At 35.8% G+C, this 17,859-nt stretch overlaps 1 protein-coding gene across 8 annotated transcripts in view; it reads right to left on the reverse strand.

Moving 5' to 3' along the window:
- The window catches only part of il1rapl1a (interleukin 1 receptor accessory protein-like 1a), a 269,927-nt gene that overhangs the window by 157,703 nt on the left and 94,365 nt on the right, over nucleotides 1-17,859 (reverse strand). For 4 of the 8 annotated variants that reach the window (XM_073912167.1, XM_005174698.6, XM_073912168.1 and 1 more), the window contains exon 1: nucleotides 10,422-10,794. The exons of the other annotated variants lie outside the window; for them this stretch is intronic. The gene's annotated coding sequence lies outside the window, so the exon portion shown is untranslated. Of the gene's footprint in view, nucleotides 1-10,421; nucleotides 10,795-17,859 lie in introns of those variants that run through there. 8 annotated transcript variants of the gene reach the window in all.

The following is a 17,859-nucleotide window of genomic DNA, read 5'->3' on the forward strand; positions in this document are numbered from 1 at the left end:
TATTGACAGTTTTATTGATCAGATATGATTGACTTTAAAGTTACTTCAATTTAAAATGAAAATCGCAAAAATAGCTCAGATGTAGCTAAGCTACTTTTGCCAAGTAGCTTCTAGCTTAACTGGCTACATTTCCCAGAGGGTAGCTTTTAGTGTAGTTAAGCTACATTTTAAGTAGAGTAGCTAATAGCTTAGCTCACTACATTTTTCAAGTAGCTTGCCCAACACTGAAAAAGTATTATATGATGTTAAAGGCATTGGCTACACAAGAATTCTTTATAAAGCTTTCTGTGATTTTTGAGATTTAATCAACTACCGGGACTTTTTTTTTTTTGGCTTTAGAAATCACCAATTTCTCTGGTTTTCCATGACTGGGAAACCTGCCACTGGCATACCATGAATGGATAAATTAGTCAAATGAGCCATTTATGCAAGAACCACATTGTCCTGCGCTGCATGAAAAATGACATACACATATGCATGAATTTATATTAGTTTGCTGCATAGATGATACTGGAAAAGTTGAAACACTATTTTTATATTCTGGCTGCAGCATTGAACAGTCTTGTTTCTGTTGCTATGTGGTTGCTAAGGTGTTCTGAGTAATGTGTAGCTTGCTGGAAAGTGGTTACTTATAGATCTACCCCATAATAAAGTATACAGCTTGAAGCTTTTCAACCATTTTAGCACACAATAAATACATGAATTACGTGATAAGGATTTACATGAAGGTTCGCTAACAATAACTAGCATTAAATAACAATGAACAATATGTTTCTCACAGTATTCGTTCATCTTTGTTCATTCCCAGCAACCATTTTTTGTTTTTAAAAGATGGTTAATTGACATCTAATAGACATAATCTTCTTTGCTAAAACAAGCCCAAATTTGGGCTGTCAGTGAAAATCTAATGTCTAAGTATAGCCCAAAACTAGACTAGTCATCAGATAAACATAAATGAATGACTACACATATAAAGTCTGTCTAATCTGTCTATTAAATGACTAGTCAAGTTTTGGGCTACTCTAAGATGTCTATTAGATTTTCACAGAAAGGTTTAGCCTTGCTTTAGCCAATCTGTCTACATTTAGATGTCAATTAGACATCTATTAAATACAAAATTGTTTGCTGGGTTATTTGTGCATTTTAGCTCCTTCAAATTAAATACCATTTGCTAACAGATTATTACATTATTATCAAATTAAAAGTTGTGTTTGTTTGCTTTTCGAAGTATTTTTATTTAGTAACTACTCATGTAGTGAATACTATGTAGTATCTATTATGCATTATAAAATAAAGACAATTTAATTTACACTATTTTAATGACTTAATGCTTATATTAGTTGTGTTATGCTTATTTAATGTTACACAGTTGTCAAGAAAAGGTGTTGGTTATTAGTTAGCATCGTACAAACAAGAATTCAGTGAGAGTTGGCTGTGATGATAAGTTGGAAATTAAATAACAATGACATCAAATAAAAGCTTAATTTATTTAGAAACAGATGCTACTGTTATCTAAACATTTTATTGCGGTGTTTAATTATGCAGGACTGCTTTTGACAAACGTGCAAGAATAAGTATGATTGATATTTCATAAACGCAGCACAATTGCTTTTGTTTTAATTTCTCGGACGGTTTGTAATCAAAAAAGGGAAGAGAAAAAAAAAAAAAAAAACGTAATGGCCTTTTTTAACTCAAGTTTTCTTTCAAGCACAATTGCTTAAGAAGTGAGCCATGGGGCCATAGCAATTTGTATGTTAATGATCAGTTTCAATCAATACATTCTGGTTTACTGTTTGGGTTAATATACAATTGAGAATACCATTGTTGGCTAAATCATTTCAGTTTCTTGCTTCTCAGGCTTGTCAGCTGAAAAAGACCCCAGTAATCTCACAAGTATTCCCTCTTGAGTTTCAGAAGAGGCACTCAATGGCGTCTCAAACAGCGGTCTGATTTGCTGAGGTACCGAAATGTAACATCAGCGATTTCAATATGAGCTCAAACTTTCCCAGTAAATTCCTGCCAATTATCAGAGCTATGCAATCCAATTTAATACTAATGCTCAGTGCTATTACAGTATGTTAACAATCGTTTCGCTTGTCTAGTTTTTATTTTCCTTCATCTACGATGTTTTTAGATTGAATGACTTTATTGAAAATTCCATTAAGTTCTTGAAAAAAAAACAGCAGTATAATTCTCCTCATGTGAATACAATGAAATTGAAGAGAGGAAAGGAGACACAATAATTATTCTGAAAACACTCAGGGTGTCATTAACAGAAAAACCTCACAAAGACAAAAAGTCCAATAATGTCTAGCAGAATATAAGTGTCATTACTCACCAAACGATACTGCAGCGTCCAAACCAATCCAATCCCAGAAAGACCTATAACAGTGTGTTCAATTTTTAACACACCCCACTTCAATCAATCCTTAGTATGATGACACAACTCCAAACCATACCCTTCACTCATGCTGCAACAATTTCAGTTTGAGGAGGACACTCTTGAATTTCACAAGCTAAAAGATGTGACCTATTTTTTTGTAGCAGACTGTGGTTGCGTTTAATAAACACTGCAGTTGAGTTTAATGGATTTGGTTTCTCGTGCTGAATCATACAATTGCTTTGTTCAGAAGGTCAAAAGTCAACAGCAATTACAGCCTATCATTATTAAGACCTATAATTGATTCATTAAAAAAGTGAGTACACAGTGCGGCTGCTTTGGAAATCTGGGCTTTTTTTTATAAGAATGAATAATAAATAGGTAAGATTCTGTAAGTATTACCAGGTCACTAATGAGCAAATTTGTCAAATTGACCATGTGAATTCCCTTGTACAAAAGGTAAAATGTTCTTGCATTTAAGCACAAGATGTTCTCGAATCATTCAAGAGACCTTGATTATCAGGTTTTACAAAATCTTGCGAAGTTCGTGTCAGCTCAAGTGCTGCTTCCATTATAGCGAAAGGAGGACAAACCAAATACTAAGACAATCTGCAAGTCATTAATTTTTCAATTAAACTTTCCCTCAAATTGACATTCCAATAGAAAATGGAGTGTTTTGCACTGTATTTTCATCAGGCTTCAGAAGCTCACTGTACAGGATGTTGTTTAAATGTGTCTTTTCCTATGGGAAATTAGTATCCAAGCTCGTTCTAAATCTTCACCCTGACCGGTGCCTTTAGAATTACTGTGATTGTCATTATGGGAGTACTTTTCTATCTGATGACATGGTTCTGACTCACTTTCGCCAATGTAAATGACTGCACCATCTCATTTACAAGAAGAGGGCTGAAAATTGAGGCAGATTCCCAATTCCATCAAAGGTTGTCAGCACTAGAATCCATTGCATTTGTCATGAGCTTACGCTTCAAGGTTAAATAGCAGAAGAGTAGCAAAAAATGAGTCTTCTCCCAAATTGCGGCCACTGTAAGTCACATAGATAAAACTGAGCAATTTTAAAGCTGCAAACAGAGATCAGGCGCTGCCTTTTACTCTCTATCTGCAATCAATAACGAACAAATGAACAATCATAGGTTTCAAATCAACATGGGAAGTGCTGTAAAAAATCAAAAACTCTAGCTGTACTGCAAATGCCCCTTTATATCATACTTACATGCGAGACTAAATTGGGTCTATACAAACACACACTCATACGGATTCACACACTGCAGGTTTCAGTACTATTCAGAGGGAATCAGCGAGGATTCTGACAGTTTGACAGTCTTAAGGGAGAGAGAAAGTGACAGTAATAGAGAGGGAGAGAGCTGGAGAGGAAAAAAACATGGAAAGATTGCATGTCAGACTTCATCAGCAACAGGAAAACCAGCTGTAAATGAGTTTGTGTGCATGCATCAATGAGAATCGCCTTGTATATTCGATGCACACAACAATATGAATAAATGAACTCATTGTATTTATTTATTTGCGGCCATGTGTCGTTTGTACGCCCTTCAAATTGAAATTCGCTACATGAGATATGAAAATACAGGACGAGAAACCTCTGATGCGTGAAGCCTCACCTCTAAACATAAAGCACGCTATCAAGGTCAGGAAACCACCATTCGCTGCCCCAAAAGACCGACAACTTCTCACCAAGCCAAATCGATGCGTTCTTTTTTCATGTTACCGGTCGATCACCATTCTTTGAGATCCAATCAATCAGAAAAGACCTGATGTCACAAACATCGCAAAGATATGAGCTGACAAGAGCCCTCAATCTGAAAGATTCCAATAGTAACCATTACCAACAAGACAATAGAGAATGAGCTTATTGTTTCAATCATCTAGCAATCCACCTGAGTATCCTCGACTCGCTTCCTCACTCGCCGTACTTGACTTTAATGGCCTGAGAGCTCAAACCGTTTTATAATGAGGGCTTTCCCACAGCATACTCTCCTCATTATGTACACATACACACAGATAGCGAGAGGCTTCTTATTGATATTGTGCCCAGTAAAGTGGTCCCTGAGAAACCGGGAAGGGGGGTCTCAAGAGTGTGTTTTCTTCGCCGGGAAAACAATACAACTCTATTTCATAGAGTCAGAGAAAAGCAAAAACTTCCGGCGCTAACCTCATCCAAGATTGAGCCATTTAACAGCAACGATTGGCTCTGCGAATGCAAAAGCGCAACAGCCTCAGAAGCCTGCAATATGGAGCTCAATCCGAGTGTGGATTCTGCAACGCAAGCTTTAAATTACACATGCGTGCTTTCATCAAAATGCCAGAGACATGACTTTTGGCTTCCCACGGATCCGGGTGCATCAGTCATAGCGGTTTCGTCATTTTAGTGGCCTGCTGATGTATCAAGGCAAAGAAGGTTGTGACAGATGTGTTGTAGTTCATTGAAACAGGGAGCTGTTCTTTCAGCACCGCTCACAGTCAAACGGCCACATCACATCAAAGTGCATTTGAACGCATATTGGCTCTCGTGCAGATTCTTCCTCGCAGATTTTATCGACAAGTGGCTAACCGATGCTCCTGGCCATTCAGTATGAGCCCCATGACAGAACATGCCTTGTTTATTAATAGGCCATCCAAACGCCGGTGGTGATGGCATGCAATATAGCCAGATCTCTTCGGAAACTTAAGTAGGGAAGTGTGTGTGGGGCCATCTTCAAACTCACCCAAGGCAATAGGACTAGATGCATTCTTTATAGCCACACACACACACACACACACACACACACACACACACACACACACACACACACACACACACACACACACACACACACACACACACATGCTGACACAATAAACCCGGGCTGTGCCCCATGCCACATTCAAACCTGAGTGACAGTTCCTTTAAGAGGAGTCAATGGCGCTGTCAAAGACAATTTTCGCCAGCGTTTCATCTGTGTATTCTAGGCACACGTTTGAGGGAATAACCTAAAGTAATGATTAGCATTAGGAGATTTACTCTGATTATTTACTCTGATAATGCATAAAATGGAGGAAGTGTACATGTTTGATAGAGAATATTTGTGGGGGGGAAGTGGTAAAAGAGGGCAGTGTGTTTATGAATCTGCATCCATGACGAGCAGAATCCTCATGCCTAGGGCGTGTGCTCACATAAAACTTGGATTGTAACAGCAACATTGGGCCAGCCGAAAGGCTCTTTATGCTACACTTAACTAGGTTAAGGCCACTTTTAACTCTGGGTTAAACAACTTTCACACTTATTTTAAAGGAAAGTTAACGAGGCTTTTAACCCTGAGTTATGAAGACCTGCTTAAGGCTTTTACACAGAGAGTAAAGCAGTATAAATTGACAAGTTATGCAGTGTTACATTATTACCGAGAGTTGTTTAGCAACTTTGAAGCAATTAAAAAACAGAGTGGTAGCTCGTTAATTATGCTTGAGCTTTGTATGTTGCACATGTTTAGTCTCTATGAGGTGAGAATGTAGTGCAGCTGCACAAATGTGTTAATTTTGTGCAATTTTAAAGGTTTGGAAAACTCTCTACTGTAAAAAAATGCTGGGTTCAACAAAATTCCTTCACGTTTTCCCAACACAAATTGATTGAGTTAGCTTAATTACTTTTGCAAATTTAAGTGCACTAAAAAAATATTTAAAGAAAATTCATTGGATTTACTTTTTTATTAACAATTGGACAATTAACAATTAAAATTTATTAATAATTAAAATTTGGATTTACAATTTTGCAGACATAATTTTTTTCAGTGTGGATTAAACATGAAACAAATAAGCAGTTCACAATAAACTCTTGATAATTGATATATTGATTGAGTCAATCTAGGGCCATATATACTTAGCATATACTTGCAAAATAAAATAAAATTTTGCAAACAAAAAATACAGTATCGAGAAAAAAATAAATAAATAAACACAAATTCCAAATCTCCAAAAATCACAATTTGAAAATAAATTTTAGAAAAATAAAAAAAGATTTTGCTAAAAAAAATAAAGAACTGCAAAGGAAAGATTAAGTTTTGAGGAATAACAAACAAAAAAGATTAATAAATGAATAAAATAAAAATCAAGCAGTGCAAAAAAAAAAAAAAGCCTAAAATATTTGCTGTTAAAAAAAAAAAAAAAAAAAACAATTTATATTTGCAAAACGTTTTTATAGCACTGCTTTTACAAAATGCATCCAGTCAATTGCAATGCTTGTTTTGATTTGCTTTTTAGTCAACCATGAGTTTGTGATGATGTTTGCACTTTGCACTTCAAGTTACAGTGCGTTTCACTTTGTGGCCCTGATATGACAAGGGGGCGGAGTCAAGGGAACTTGGGCGTTTACGGCAGGCCCGTACCTGCCTCCATTTAAACAGCGTCAACACCTGGAGACAGTATTACGAAGGTGGTCTTATAGCCCAGTAAGTCTAAGAATTGCAATTGACAGGACTGGTTTTGTAAAAGCAATGCTATAAAAAATGTTTAGCAAAAATATATCGGTTTTTATTTATTTATTTTTTTATTTTATTTTTTTGTTGACGCAGTGGCGCAGTAGGTAGTGCTGTCGCCTCACAGCAAGAAGGTCACTGGGTCGCTGGTTCGAGCCTCGGCTTAGTTGGCGTTTCTGTGTGGAGTTTGCATGTTCCCCCAGTGTTCGCATGGGTTTCCTCCAGGTGCTCCGGTTTCCCCCACAGGTAAAGTTGGCGGTTCATTCCACTGTGGCAAACCCAGATTAATAAAGGGACTAAGCCGACAAGAGAAAGAATCAATATCGGGTTTTTTTCATTGCTAAAATGTTAGGTTTTTTTTTTGCACTACTTGATTTTTATTTGCAGTTTTTTTTTGTTTGCAAATTTCATTTTTATTTCTCAAAACTTAAATTTCCCTTTGCTGTTCTTTATTGTTGTTAGCAAAATTAATTTTTATTTTTCAAATTAATTTACAAATTACAACTTTTGGAGATTTGCATTTAATTATTTTTGCTCAATACTTTATTTTTTGTTTGAAAAACTTTATTTTGCAAGTATATACACTCAAAAATATATACAGTATATACTTTTTTAAAATGAGCTGAAACAACAAAATTCTTGAGATTTCATCAGGACAACTTAATTTTTTTATGTTCAACACACATAAATTTGTTAAAAGCGCAAGTTAACTTAAATCAATTTGTATTGGGACAACATGAATTGTGTGGAACCCCACATTTTTTTAAAGTGTATGGCCCTAGATTGACTCTCAAGTGTAGTGTTGATTCTGCTAATTTCAATTAAGCAGTTTAAACAACCAGCAAAATCACTAGTTTTACAAACATTTAAGATAAAAAATAATTAATAAAAAAAAAAACTGACCCCATTTCTCAACTCATTTCTCAAAGAAGAAACAGTAGGACAGTAAAGATGGTGTCATTTTTACAACATTAGTTTGAGCTTTAGTCCAATGATGAAACACTGGAAGAACTATAGCTGATCAACTGAACCTTCATCAGAAGATTGACTTTAGCAGGATGTTTTTCAGTGGCAAGTTTAGAGATTAATAACCAATTACACACTTTTCTTTGAGCTTATGTGCACAATGGCCAATCAGATGCATTCAGATTTGTCACAGCTGAAAGTGCCAGAGTTTAATTGAGTGTGCACACATGCTCAGTGACTCTTGTGAATTCTCTTATCATAAACATCAGTGCATAAGATAAAATTTGTTTTGCAATTATTATTGTGAAAGTGAGTCATGCTAGAAAAAGCATTTATCTTAACAATAAATGCTCAACATTATGTTGACAAAAGTGTTTGAAGGCGGGTCAAAGCAGATGTTGTTTGCAGGCAGCCAATGAATACTGTACCACAGGCTGGCATTATGCAAATTTGCCATAGATCTGCGCAGTTACGGAAGTAAAAATCCAATCGATGATGACTCATTTCTGCATTTCAGAATTCAATCTTTCATTTAAGTGACTATAACTTTCTGTTATGCACTTTGAAACCTTTGCAAACATTTCACAACCACAAACAGGTACAGCACATTATTGATTGAAAGGTCTAACATTTCTTAATGGGGCACATAAACAATAACGTTTATTAATAGTTTAATTTTGATGCATGTTTCATAAGGCGTAATAAACCCAGAGCAAAGCTACAGTATTAATGAGTATATACATTAAAGAACAAGCAGTTGTTAAAACAGTGCATGCTGTATTTGTTCAAAGTTACTAACCTCATAAATATGCAAATAAGTAAATTAACATATAGTTTATAAATGTACAGTATGAAACAACCCAAAATAAGCCAACCTTAACAAAGTATAATGACAATAGGATAACAATTTCAAGCATGGTAAGCCAAATAGTGTGATGGCCTATTAAAGTGCACTGTTAAGTTGTTTAGTTTAAGTCAGTCAATCATAAACAATAGCATAAACAACTGACAATGGCTTGCCTCCTTAAATATTAATGCAACATTAACTCTCACGATGCGTTTTGTTGAAAATGTTTAAGAGGTTCAACACTGACTCAAACGCGTTACGCTGACTGAAGAAGAGGCATTTTACAATATAGGACCTCAAAGTTTACATCAAAGGTCCTGTGCAGTATTTGTCCAATCAATAACTGACCTTATAAATATGCAAATATGAGCAGTAACTCTCCGTTCACAAATGACAAGCGTGAACTCTGGTAACCCACCCGGTAATAAATACCAACCCAGTGTATTGAATGAGCAGTGGGAAGCAGTTAACAAGGTAACCCAGCAGGAATTCAGTTAGCCCAGGAATAAAAATGACCCAGGCTTTACAATTTCAAGTGTGAAAAGCCCACCAGAGGTCTAATATGTATAGCAGCCAGATTCTGTCGGCACAGATTCTCATGCGCACTCTCTCTCTCTCTCTCTTGCAGACTGTGATCAGACGCCACTGCAGTGTGTGTGAGAGAGTGAGTGTGTGTTTGTGTGTGTGTGTGCGTGTGTTCTGTCCGTACCACCGCAGGAGGGTGCAATACTCCCGCAAACACCGCCTTTAAACAAGCCATCTCTCAAACGATGCCGCACATCACCCTGCGTTTTCTAAATTTATTTAGCGCCAAACCAAACCGAAAATATAATTAGGTATATCAGTGGTTTACCAAAGAGGTACAAGTGAGGTAAAATGGTAAACCTTTGATTTCTTTTCAGTAATGAAACCTCGATTAAATCTCATTTTCTTTTTGTGCGTATGAAAACTCCGCGCCTCCCAATGAGATGCTATTCCCAGATTACATTATTGCTTAGGTATGGGCAAACACCATAGGAACAAATGTTATACATTAATATTTGGTCAAATTTGAAAAAATAAATAACACATTTTGCATATTTGTAAAGTCATAAATACGTTTCAACACTGCAATTATTTTCACGTCAATGAAGCATGTCTGCCCTGAATTCGGATTTTACTCATGAGTTTGTTTATAATGCTCATTAATCTCAATACTATTCTAATTAGAGTATAGACTATTACTGTGATTCCAGTAGCCTAATACGAAATAACCCCATCTATACTCATTGGTATCGAAAAATAAGTGTAAAAGTAGGACAGGAAAACACTTCACTTTCGAACAACTGACGCTTTTATCCAAAATATGCGCTTGTATTAATAATAGAAATATGAAGGTGGGTGAAAGCTGAATAGTCATGAGAATAGTGCCATACAATCAAATCCTTCTGATAAATATAAGGCGCATTCCCTTTTTCACAAAGCACAATTTGCTATTTAGCCATTAGAGAATTTAAATAAATACCCGGACACATTTCCGACTGGATTGACTCTCCCTTGATGAAACCGAGGTGTCATTATTTCAACCTCAAACTCGTTACATTATATCGATAATTTGAAAAAAGATTAGACTAAAGCTAGGCATCTTCACGAGCCGGAGCAAATCACTTGCCACCCCCGCATCACCATCAAACCTCTCCAAAAAACACACACACATACACACTCCAAACTTCGCATGGGTAACTAAAGCAGAGCGCGAGCTTACCGTCAGCCCACGTCCAAAAATTGATCCGCGGTCAGTCAATAAGACACTTGAAAACGGAATGAACGCGCATCACGATGAATGAGCAATCTGACCAAATCATCCATCCGAACCGTGAAATTCACCAGCTGATAGTTTATTCCAAAACAGACGCTGCCTTAAGGAGAATTCAAAGGATTTCCAGGGGTCTCTATGACTTTAGGACATCATAATGCATTAAGAACTCAAATATGCTAAAGGGGGACCCATGGCTTGACCGCGCGCCCTCGTCCAGCGGACAGTCGGTCGCTCCTGCGCATTCCGTGGCGCGCCGTGCGCTTGTCGGTCAGAGGGATGATTTGAGATGTCTCAGGTATCCGGCAGCGAGAGCTCCTGTGGGGGTTTCCTCTTCAAGACGCGCTGTGTGCGCTCGCTGTTGTGGGAGAACTCTCCATGGTCCTAAAGTCCGCCCCAGAATCAAGTCTGCGTGAGAGCGTGCGTGCGTGCGCAAAGACTGTGGTGAGCTGCATGAATTTAGGAACATCTTAAGCTAAAGCAATAGCTCACCGCATAAAAATAAACATTGGGTCATTGTTCACTCACCCTTGGGTCGCTCCAAAACTTCGTGACTTCGTGAAAAAAACAAAAACAACATCAGAATCGTCAGTACTTCTTTTACCAAAGCAGCACCATGCGACTATAAAAGACCAACGGTTGCCTTAAATTCTATACATTTCTGAAGTCATTTTGCAGTTTTGCACAAGGGACATTAAAGTCATTATTTACCAAAAAAAAAAAAAAAATAAAAAATAAAAAAATGTATATTACTCGCTCCTTTGTAAGACACATTAAAATATCATTAAAGCAATGCTGTTTAAGCTGGAACTCATATAACAGGATACTGTAATTATGTTAATGTGATTATGCTCATAATTAAAGTAACCATAATCGCAGTAAAATGTGCAGTACACAAACATGTTTATGCTTTAATTGCATTTATTCCACTCAGACCAAAGTGTGCATGAGGAATGCAAGAAGCCTCATGGCCATCAGGAATTAGGAATGCAGTCTTGGGCTGTAATCCGGGGCCCCACTAAGGTCTTTTATCATACAACCTACTCGTATGGCCCAGGCAAAAGGGGCCCACAAATAAAAAAAAAAAAATAGTTCCATACCCAGCGAATTTTATAGGGACTACCCAAAAAAGCCTCTCTTTTGTAGAGAACCTTTTACAGAGTTCATTCTTACAGCAGTAGTGAAGGCATAAGCATTCCAGATGGTCTAAAATGCTTACATTAAGACATTTATGAAATGTCTCTTAAAAAACTGTTTTGTTTTTTCTCTTGAATAACATTTTGTTTTTGGGATGCAAATAAAACAGCTGTAAAATAACCAAGTTTAAGCGAACAGCTAAATCAGTGCAAACTGCATTGAGGATGGTTGCCCATGTCATATCAAATATTAATTTTCTTATTGTTTTCTCAAATTATTGGCAATAATCGTTGTATTATCTTGGTGAACACAGCTAGCGGTCATATCTGAATGCGCATGAATGCAAATAAGATTTGACAGCTACTGCAGAAGGAAAGCTGTTCGGTGAATAACAAATTCAATTTCAGTCTGTTGCTCACACAAAGTTATTGCATGACTTCAGAAAACTTAATATAGCCAGAAGTCATATGAACTACACTTTCAGTACTTTTACGGCACCTTTTCAGAGGAATGCAGAAGCCCTTCTGAATGAGCAATAAAAGTGAAAAATACACACAAAATAGTTATAATAGGTGAAAAACAAAAATGGATTTTTAAGCATCAAAACAATAAAAGTGTGATATATCTTTTTTAAAAACTCAATAAAATGTGTCCTGATTAATATTAATTTCTCTGAGAAAACACAATCTTGTTAGGTATACAGTTGAAGTTGGAATTATTAGCCCTCTGTTTATACTAGTTTATACTACTAATAGATACTAGCATTCAGCTTAAAGGGCACCTATACTGTATAATGAAAATCATCTTTTCGAAGCTGTTTGGACAGAATTGTGTGTAGATATAGTGTGTCCCGGACATATTAGGGTGATATAAAGACAACCACCGGACGTGCGCAAAGCAACTTGTAATAAAAGATCTGTTCAGCTCTCTGTGATCATCAATCATCCTCAAATATGATCAAGAACGAGTTTTATAAGTTTAAAACGTTTTTAAAACTGTGCATGTTGGTAATGAATTTCAGCGATTTTATCATCTTCATCACCACAGCCGCATGTCAGTACAATTATAAAAGAAGATGCTTTAATCCCGATATGTGAATGTTAAATCAGGTTAATTTTGTACATTAACATTACGGATATCCATATAGCAGTGGATATTAACTTGTATCCTGTCGAATTTGTCATGCAAAAACAGTGAAAAGTTAAAAACGTGCACTGTGTGTCTGTGTTTGTGTGTATGCGCTTGAACTTTAAATTAACATTCTATGTGACTCATCTACAACAAATACATCAAATAATCATTGGGAAAGTTCTTACAGTAGTATTTCTAACAAATGTTACGTGAGATCATGTCTGTCACTGTGCTTTTTATCTGATGCAGCCGATGCGCAGATTAAGCCACACTCTGACAGGCATGTGGGAATGGTGGGTAGGGAGAACCAGCATTAAAGGCACAGGCACCAGAAACAGCAGCAAGATGCTCAGAGCTGAAAATTACAAATTTCTGAAAGGTACAATAAGTAATCTGATGGGTGTTTTGAGCTGAAACTTCTGTAGACAAATCTTGAAAAAGGGGTAAAATAGGTGCACTTTAAAGTGCAATTTAAAGGCTAAACTAAGTAATTAGGTTAATTAGGTAAGCTAGATTAATTAGGCAAATCATTGTATAATAATTTTTTTTAATTAAAAATGGCTTCTATTCTAGTCAGAATAAAACAAACAAGACTTTCTCCAAAAGAAAAAAAAAAATTATAGTAAATACTGTGAAAAATAAGTTTCACTGTTAAACATGATTTGGGAAATATTTGAAAAAGAACAGAAAAAAAAATCACAGGAGGGCTAATAATTTTGACTTCAACTGTATTTACAACAAGAACCACTTCATGACATAATAAAAGACCCTATTTAAAAGGTAGCACCCCCAAAATTCGAATTATTACCAAATATTTATGTAACCAATATACTCTAAGCCATAAGGTTTTATCTGTTTCTTTTTCAGTTGTATTTAAAAAATAAATAAAAGTCCATATAATGTGTCTAATACTGTCTATTGTGGCCAATGCCCTTACTTTTAATTCTATCAATCATATATAAAACAATGTCCACATGACCTGTCAAAAAAATAAAAAATAAAAATTAGAAAACACAAACAATAAAAACACTCAAATAAATCCAAATGCATTTATGACAGGCCAAAACATAGCATGAGTGGCCATTTATATTCACCGAATGTTAAATGCTGGACATTATGTAAGATAACTATATTTATGAGCCACAGAACAGAGTTTGGAACAACATGAATGCTGTGTTTAATTTTTAGGTACTGTACTGCTTAAAAAAGTATGGAGTATGTGTGTTTTATACATGAGTTCGGAAAAGAGCCAGCCTTGAAACCCAGGTGTGTGCATTTGTCTGTATGTGCGTGTGTGTGTGAAGGAGAGAGAGAGAGAGTCTTTTCCAAAACACTTTGCTGTCCTGTCCAGGGTGAGTCTCTCGCTCTGTGAGTTGCATAACAATGAGGAGGTTCACAGCAGAAGAAAAGCCCACTCAGAACACAAACACACACACAAACACACACTCTTTCTCTGGTTTTGCCTGTTTCTTTACCTCTCTCATCCATGAAACCACACACACTTCTCTCTGTACATTCCTCCAGCCCAAGGGAGAGAGCTCTCTCCTGCAGTTACTGTCCACGTGTTTTTATAACTTCCAGTATCTGCTGCCCACTCCGCTGATGTCATACAGCTCAATCTCTTGTAAGGCTGAATCTGAACTGTACATCTACAGTAATCTCTCTCTCTCCACACACACACATACACACACACAAACACACACACACACACACGCACATATGCGCTCACACACACGCACACACACGCACACGCACACACACGCACACGCACACGCACACACACACACACACACACACACACACACACACACACACACACACACACACACAAAGCAATGTAAAACCTAAAGCTTCAAGAGACTGGAGGCTTACAGCATTTCACTGTGAAACTACGCAACCACTAAAAGCAAATGCAAAAGGTCTGAATAAAATCCAAAAAACATGCAATTAAAACAATAACTAATGGATCTGCTGAAAGTGTCCGCTTTTAAATGAGAATAAACGCTTTGATCAAACTGGATAAAAGCTTTGTAAAGCTCCTACAAATGAGCTGAGGCCATGAATTCAGCAATTTCTCAGAGCAAACTAAATAAATAACTCCACTTTCTGCAGATGGTTTGAGATATTGCAACATTCCTGGCATTTTTATTCAGGATTTAATCAGATAATTCTGGGGGGAAAACTTGTTACTAATTCCTGCACTGTATCCTCTATTATACATGCACGGATGTATCAAATACCTATACAGTTTATAAACAGATTTTTAATAAATGCAAAACCATCAGCATATTGGCTAAAGCATGAAAAGTAAAATATTGCAACCAGCCCATGCTTTATTCATTAGCTTGAAGGCATTGAGTTCTACATTGTCACGTAATTCAACATTTTTATTGGGTAAAATAAAAAAGCATTTTCCAAAATAAAATTAAATCTGTACTACAACTGTGAGAGACTACTACTTTTACCACCACGACCACCACCACCCTTCTTACTACTACTATACTACTAGTAACACTACCACTACTAATGCTATCGTTCCAATCCATGTTTAGTGAAAATTATATGACAAAGCAGCATTAAACTATTGCATATTTTATTGTATCAATAACAATTTTTAATGACCACAGAGAGTCAGGACCTCGGCTTAACTGCACTTACTGAGCAGTATAGAGACCCATTCACTATACTGGGGCATTAGGACCCACACAAATCACAGGTTGAGCACCCCCTGCTGGTCTCACTAACACCCCTTTCAGCAGCAACCAAGGTTTCATATGTGGTCTCCTATATAGGTACTGACCGAGTGCAGCTTTTCTTCAGTGGGTGACCATGTGAGAGTTGCAGAGAGCTACTGTAGCTGCCGGCTATAATGTATGAATGTTTTTTTAAAAAAAATTTTCAATTTATGATCAAAATAGTGATTTGTTTTAGCAAGTCTGGTATTAGAGCTATAGAAAATAGTTGTAAATTGGAACACAGAGTGGTAAAGAAATTACACTAAAAACCAATCAGGACAATCTGCCATAGGTTGACTCAATGTCATATGCACTCAAGAAAAAAAAAAAAAGAAAAAAAAAAAAAGAGATCACTGCTGCTTGTTCAAACTACCTGTTTAAAAGGCGCTGAAACAAAACAATTCTTGTAATTTCTTAGGCCGGTTTGTTTGTTTCATGTTCAATACACTTAAATTTGTAAACCATCAAGTTAAATTAACCAATTTGTGTCGGGACAACATGAAGGAATTGAAAATGAAGGAATCTGGTTAGGGAATTTGTAGTTCCCAACATGGGATTGAATTAAGAGAGAGAAATGTTGACAATAAAAAGCAATCTTATGTGTTTAAAGCTATTAGAAAGACTTGTTAGAGTTTTATCTTCACTTTAGTTTGAAGATTCACAAAATATGCTTAAAAATTAGGTTAAATAGAAATACAAATATATTTAAACTTTTATTCGATAACATCACGTTGGACCAACTTAACTGCATTTATTTGTGTAAATATTTTTTAGGGTGTGGTAAAGAAATCTATTGGATGGAAATCCTGCACATTGAGTTTATTCAATGAGTTAATTTTTTGAGTGAGGGTTTTTTCAAATTACTGAGGAAATTAAGGGCTGTGGTAAACATAACAAATAAACGCAAGTCCTAAATCTTCTAATCAAATGACTTGTTAGAATTTACCAAATTTTTCATAAAATATTTACAACAGCTTAAAATTCATGTTTTTAATTCTAACACTGGACCACACAACCACAAGGGTCTTTTTTGGAAATGTACAGTTTTACGAGATTCATAAACTTTCCGAAAATAAAAATGGTTTGTTATAATTAAAAAATATTTAGCTGGGATACAACTATTTGAATATCTGGAGGGCTCAAAAAATCTATATTAGGAAAATCTCCTTTAAACTTGTTCAAATTAAGTTCTTACCAATATTTTCTACTGCGTAAATAAGTTTGATATAATTACAGTGGGAAAATTACAAAAATGTCTGGATGGAAAATTATCTTTACTTAATATTCTAATGATTATGAAATAATATATCATTGCAATAAAAGATACATTTACCCATTTAACTCATAAAATGTACTTTTGGCATTTCCCACAAACATAGCTGTGCAACATAAGACCAACATAAGCCCAAGGCCACAATTTAGCTGTCTAATTTACAGAGCAAAATGTAAAAGTATTGTCAAGCAGATTGTAAAATATTAATTACCACAGAAGTTATTTTCCCAAAGACGTTAATCTTAAGGGAATCTTGAATGTTATTCCTGCACCATTCTCTTTTAAATATGTATATTTGATTTGTGCATCCCTAATTCTAAACATTATATAAAAATGCTTTTTAAACAGTATTTTATTCTACAGATTATATACAAGTGCTCAGAATCCTTCTGAAGTATATTATTTTTTTACTATAACCTTAAAACGGTTACTCTCAAGACCTTTTTCAGTGAATGAATGAGGAACCTCCCTGAGGTTAAATGTCTCTCTGAATGATGTTAAAAACATACTGTAGCACGTGTTAGTACAAACAAGATAAAGGTCTCTTTCCATGGCCTTGCAGTGTGCCTGCCGGTCTGTTTATGTCCACTACACCATGTTTCTATCTGTCTGTCATAGTGTCTGGATCTAATATAATTTTAACGGAAATTAGAACGGAAAGGAGAATGTCACAAGAGGTTTTAGCAGCTATTTTAAGCATTTCCCCTAACAGACAGTACTCATTTTTCATACAAGGGGTGATTTTCTTTTGTCATTTTTTCAGGTTTGTTGAATTCATGCAGCTTTAAGGAAGTGAGGAGATAATGATGAGCACTATATCGAACACACTCTTAAAAATAAAGGTTCTTTATTGGCACTAATGGCTGCAAAAAGAACTTTTATTATCAGTGAAAATTTCCACTGCACACAAGCTTCTCTATACTAGAAAAGTGAATTCTTTACATTACCAAAATATCCTTCATAAAAAGAAGAACGGTTCTAAAAGATAGTTTTGAGAGATACAAAATGGCTCTTATAGTTATACAAGTTTATTTTAACAGCAAATTAACTGTGCACTAAGCTAGATTTCATGTAATAAATAAATAAATCAAGCAATGAATCTAGTGATTTG

Source organism: Danio rerio, chromosome 9, assembly GCF_049306965.1.
Source record: "Danio rerio strain Tuebingen ecotype United States chromosome 9, GRCz12tu, whole genome shotgun sequence".
NCBI classification, from domain to species: Eukaryota; Metazoa; Chordata; class Actinopteri; order Cypriniformes; family Danionidae; genus Danio; species Danio rerio.